The 6553-nt window shown below is 32.0% G+C and overlaps 1 long non-coding RNA gene across 1 annotated transcript; it reads right to left on the reverse strand.

Moving 5' to 3' along the window:
- Nucleotides 1–2467, reverse strand: LOC110689206. Its single transcript, XR_002504850.1, has 3 exons — nt 1963–2467; nt 1109–1199; nt 1–1015 (listed from the first exon to the last, which is right to left on the reverse strand). It is a non-coding gene; the product is annotated as an uncharacterized LOC110689206 (long non-coding RNA).
- Nucleotides 2468–6553: the final 4086 nt, after the last annotated feature.

Genomic DNA, 6553 nt, shown 5'->3' on the forward strand with positions numbered 1-6553 from the left:
TACGAAAAGCCTTATAGCAGATACATTCCACTAAGGCATTAAAGGAATTAACACCATATAAGTCATATCTTTGTCTACATAGCAAAATATTAGCTACTCACATATATAACTGCTACACATGCTTTTTAAAAGTACGACCTTAATCACCAAAAAAATGTGCAACGTTCATGGCACAGCCATAACCAACCCCACAGTATCACATCAAAGACTCCTGCTGAATATACTTACAAATTGATTTTGAAGCACCATGATCATCCATTCAAGTAAATATGAGGCTGAAAAATGGTGGTTCCATATATATTAGCTCAATGATAGCTTTCTCATTCTCTTCGACATTCTCACCATCAATAAATTTTTGTACTCCTTTCTTTATACTGCAAGAGACAATTTTCTTTTTTGGATTGTACTTTATGTTCATAGTTGCTTGATATGTCTTACTGCCACACAACGTAACTTCGGCGGACTCTCCAATATCCTTAAAATGTTCTCTTGCGAAGGCCAATGGAATGTTTTACACCAAAAAATTAGAAAGAATAAAAACCCACATCATCAATCCGAAGGAGGGTACTGGTGTAACATGATAAATCTTAAATTTACAAGTGCCTCTTAATAAACTTCAACTTACAATAGTGGGTTTGAAGATGTAGCTTGGTATGAACTGGAATCTGAAGGAGAGCATCGGTTCTATAATGTACTGTCTGAGTGCATGAGCCTCATCACCTGTTATGTCGATGTCATTCCGCCATATCCTTACACGATAAGACAATTCCCCCATGTCATACCATTCGAACACAATGAAATCTTCCATTTGCAAGTTGTTCGAGTGCACAAACTCGCTCTATCCATAACTCAAATAGGTTTCTTTAGTCCCATCAGCCCATACAAAATTCTTCAGATTCACCTTGTATGATTTTTTTCTCATTTCCACGTCGAAGAATTAGCACAACCTCCCCCGGTCCTTCACCCAAGTGTTCCACAACTCCTCCACCTCGCGAGTCATTCTGTTTAGAAGAGGCTAAGGACAATAGATTTAAAACAATTACAATGGTTATTAGATTAACATCATATATAAGTCTTGCGATGAAGGGGGTTATATTATATTACTCACCACATTTCGTAATCGTCTATGAGTATCGAGTGTGAATTCAAATCGTGCAGCCGACATTACACTCGCCGGGACAGGGGTAGCGCAACGTATACTAAGTTAAAAAATGAGCCGAGACAATTTAATTAATACAAAATAAAATTTAAAAAGTACATAGAATGTATGTTATTACATTAAAACACAAGTACTTAAAAAAGATTTACAGATGTTCACAACATCGATTCACAATTGCATCAAGACTTACATTCAAGAACAAATCTTTTTCCAAATAAGTAACTAAAGTGTCATTTAACAAACCATCTCCCATGCTATTTGGTGGATTTTGATGAAATAAAGGGCCAAAGGGGGATTTTCATAATTTGGTGGGTTTTGATGGTTGGAAGGATGGTTATACTTCTTTCTTGGGATCTCTTCATTGAATTAGATTTCTGAAATTTGTAGCATTATTATGTTTTATCAGAACATGTATCATTATTATCATATTTGCAAGTTCAATCATCATTACAACTTCAATTGAATTAATAAAAAAATAAAACTTCAACTAGGCAGTAAGGCAGTAGGCAATTAGAACATATAATTCATCAACATAACAATTAACAAATTAAATTCATAAAATCATAAATCAGCAAGTTAAATTCATCAACAATTCAACGTAGCAAATTTGGTCAATTCAATTATTATATAAACAGGCAAATAACAACATTATACTTGATTAATTCAAATCATCAATAGTTCAATTAAATTAATCAATTCAATTATTCAATATTTCAATTCATAATTTCATACTCAAATTCTGACCAACAAAAAATAGAACCTTATTAAAACATTCAAACAAAAGAGAAAGGAAAGAAGGGAACCTTAATTGGAGCCTTGGAGGAGCTGGAGGCCGAGAACGGTGAGCACCCCTGAACACCGTCACTCCGTCAGGTCGACGAGAAGAACTCGAGAAGAACTTGGGTCGTGAGACTTGTGACTCGTTGACTGAGCATTGAGCGGGGAACTTGAGGAGTAGAGAACTTGAGAAGAGGAACTTCAAGTCTTCAACAAAACACAAAGGAGAATAGGAGATGACCATCCATCGCCGGTCGCCGAGTACAATAGGAGGTCGGAGGAAGGAGAAAGGGGCGAAGAGGGGTTTTAGGGTTGTATTTCGTGAAGAAAGAAAAAGCAGATTGCCGTTGAATTTTAAATTGAAAGATATGGTATATACTATATAGTCACATTAATATAAAAATGTTAGTTATATTCCACTATCACATAAATATGTAATAAATTTGTTATTTACCATGTTTCAATTCATAAGCTGATATGCACTAAACCTCACTGCCATAACATTTTGGTACAAATTTTTTTAGTATCATATTGATAGCATTATCATATAATTGACAAATTTTTAACATAAATTTTGGTAAATCGTTAATATTCCACTATCACATTTATAGACCATATTTAGCTTTTCTTTTTTTTTTTTTTTTAATATATCTAACTTATCAGTTATAACCCTAATATACAAAAAATACAAAAGAAACAATAACAAAAAGTTTGTATTTTATACTATTAAATTCGAAATGGCATACATCATGATTAACGATGTCACTTCTCATATAGAAACTTGAAAGATCAAAATTAAGATTGTGAGACTTTGGTACGTTATTGATTAATATAATACAATGTGCTATGAGTAAGATCTTCATAGTGGTAATTTTATATTGATTAAAATATTAATTGAAGGACTTAGGAAAAGAATTGAGTATTTTAATTTTGAGACCACATTAGGAAGAGATTGGATCTTCGTAGTGGTGATTTTATACTCCCTCCGTTTCACTTTGTTAGTTCCATATATAGAATCAATCATAAAAAAATAAGAGAATGAATAATTTTTGGAATCTTACATTTTAGTACAAAAATTGCTTAATTAGTTCTATCTTATTAAATGTTCTAATTTTTTTATTTGGAAAGCATCCATTACAATGATTGCTTAAGGTGAGGAATATCAATCAAATGCCATGGCATCAATCACTAATGGGATTGATGACCAATCAAAATATTTAATTACTGCCATGTCATCAATCCACTAATGGGATTGATGACCAATCAAAATATTTAATTACTGCCATGTCATCAATCCACTAATGGGATTAGAAATTATAAGACCGGATTAGGAAAATAAAATAAAATAAAAAAGGAATAGATTCAATATGGGTAGATCATTTTGAAACGTCCAAAATAGTATATGGGACTATTATTATGAAACGGAGGGAGTATTAATTTTGGGACCACATTAGGAAAAGAATAGAGTATTTTAATAGGTTGATTAAACGACAAGTATACATACTTAAGTTCAATTGAGTAACCCTTGCACGATCGGTTCTTCACTTGACTAAGTTATCCCTGACTGACCAAGTATCCCCTGACCAAGTTATCCCTTAACGACCGAGTAATCCATGACCGACCAAGTAACCCGACCAATTGAGTAACCCCTAATTGACCGATTCTTCAACTAACCAAGTTATCCCTAAATGACCGAGTAACCCAAACCAAGTTATCCCCGAATGACCAAGTAACCCCAGACCAAGTTTCCTCTAACTGAACCAGTAACCCCCTGATCAAGTGAGTAACGAGTAACCCCTGATCATGTGAGTTACCCCTGATTTACCGAGTAACTCATGAACAAGTAACCCCGATCATTCTTTCCCAAAAAAATAAAAAAAAATAAAAAAATGTGGTTAGTCACAGGGTGTAGTAAGCCACACGTGAAAGTTTGCGAGATACAATTATTAAATAATAGATGATTTCATGCGATGACATTATCAATTTATACAAGAATACAACAGAAATTCCCGTGGCATAATTATCGTTATTATTTATATTTTGTATCATACTTCATTTGGACCCTTGGCTAGATGATATTATGCCACGGATTTTGAATTTATGTGGATTAATTCATGACACGGGGTGATAATATTTTGTAGTGACATTTAATTGTAGATTCGTGGCATTTAGTTTGAATAATAGTTAAATTTTTATCGTTGCTATATGAAATTACGCCACAAATTTGGAATTTCCGTGGTTTAATTTGTGGCACAACTGATTATTGATTTTTTTATCGTAGCTATACAAAATTACGCCACAAATTTGGAATTTATGTGGCTTAATTTGTGGCACAAGTGATTATTGATTATTATCGTTTAGCACTTTTCAATAGAATTTGCGCTGTGTTTATATTCTTGTTTTTTTGTTCAAGTTAAGTGACTATAAATTATGTTAATTACAAATTGCATTCATTTTATTTAAAAAATTATAACCTGAAAACATATTTTATTTTTTCTACCTAAGAGCTTATGTGTTTATAATAATTAAGTACTGTACAAAATTAAAAATGTGTACTCATTGATTTTTTTTTTTTTTTTTTTTTTTTGACAACAGTGTACTCATTGTCATGGAGATGTACTATTATGGATCTTTTCATTTCAGGGCCAAAATTATCCGTGATGGCTGGGTGGTGATGTCGGACAATGAGGAGGATGTAGATAATGGTAGAGATGACAACAACTTTGAAATTCCCATTAGTGAGCCACCTGTATTCGATACTCAATTTACAAATGAATACATCAGACTTGGGAGCTTAGACTGGTATGAATTTAAGGGTGTATGCAACCTTTCGAATACATCAAAAATACATCACTTGTTTTATACTCATATTTTTTAATCTCAAACATTATCTCTTACTAATATTATTTTATTGATATTTTATGACAGTATGTCCCCATTGAATTTGCAAGAGAGAACTTGAGTGGCTACCCAGAGTCATTAAAAGTTGATATCCTTGTTGGTAAATCTGGCAACGCCTATCGTGCAAGTATGAAGATCAATTATGATCGAAAAAAAATCATTAAGGAATGTGTAATTAAGGAAGGTATGAATAAGATGGTAATTGTAGAAGGATTTAGGTATGGTCACATCATCAAGTGGAGTTCTTTGGTGATGGTAAAGCACCAATATTCTACATACCCAACATAAATTGAAACTTTTGGTATATCTTGAACATCATAGGCAATGGAAATTTATTGTCTAGTACTAACTCCGGCATGGTTTGTTTCAGTTGTGTTTTTGTTGTTGGATTATTAGAAGATATTCTTAATTTCTCTTATTATTGTATTAAAGGAATTGATTTAGTTTTATTTTGAATTTAAACAAAATTTAATCCTAATCAAGCTTTTCAATCAATATAATTAAAAATATGGATATCACAAATCTATATTCCCATTAAAAATACAATGGCTCATAAAATTAAAGTAAAGATAACCAAATTAGCTAGCTCACTTAATATTTCAAGTATTTTCGTTTATAGAACTTCGTACATTGTATGACTTGTATCCTAAATCCTAATGGTTAACTACTAATGAACTTGTTATTTAAATGGGTCTCATTTATCAATATTGATTTTTTTTTTTTTCCAAATTATGTCAAACTAATAGCTTAAAATTCTAAATTTACAAGCTAAGCAATTCAATAGTTACAACTTAACCGTTGGAAATGCTCTTTATACTTAAGTCAAACAATAAGTACTTGTATTGATCAGATTGTTAATTCAATGGTTTTCATGTGATTATATACTTGATGTCCAAGTTTGGTTATCTTGTGATTATTTACTTTATGTCCAAGTGTAGTTTTGCATGTGATTATAGATTGTATGGACCTTCAATTTCACCAATCATGTGTCATTAGTTAATAGCACAACCTTTCTTGTACTTCACTATTTTAGTCAAAACTTTTCATGCAAGTAGCCTAGCTATATGGTACTTATGCATACTTGTTGACCAAATTTAGGTTTGCATGTGATTATACACTTGATTTCCAAGTTTAGGTTAGCTTGTTATTATTTACTTGATGTCCAAGTGTAGGTTTGCATGTGATTATAAATTGTATGGACCTTCAATTTCACCAATCATGTGTCATTAGTTAATAGCACAACCTTTCTTGTACTTCACTATTTTAGTCAAAACTTTCCATGCAAGTAGCCTAGCTATATGGTACTTATGCATACTTATTTCATAAAATTATTTTATAAAAGTGAATAACAAGAAAAAAAAACATGTGGGGGGGAAGGGGGAATCGAACTCTTCACCTCTGAGCTTGGTAGGGGGTTGAGATATGTGTAGTATGGGAACCATTTAGGACAGTCATCGACCGTGTTACAATGTTACAAATAAAACTATTTATATGCATTCCACTCGAAGTACATACGAGTATATTTTATGAATTTTTTGTTTTTTGAAACCACATAAGACTATATTTTTTATTTTTGTATACTTGAAAAAAATAAATTTAAAAAGAATTACATAAAAATGCAAAATTCTAAAACTAATTTCATAAAAGCGAAAAACAAAAAAAAAACTGGTGGGGGAGGGGGGGGGAATCGAACTCTTGACCTATGTGCTTCGTATG

This window comes from Chenopodium quinoa, unplaced genomic scaffold, assembly GCF_001683475.1.
Source record: "Chenopodium quinoa cultivar QQ74 unplaced genomic scaffold, ASM168347v1, whole genome shotgun sequence".
Taxonomy (NCBI): domain Eukaryota; kingdom Viridiplantae; phylum Streptophyta; class Magnoliopsida; order Caryophyllales; family Amaranthaceae; genus Chenopodium; species Chenopodium quinoa.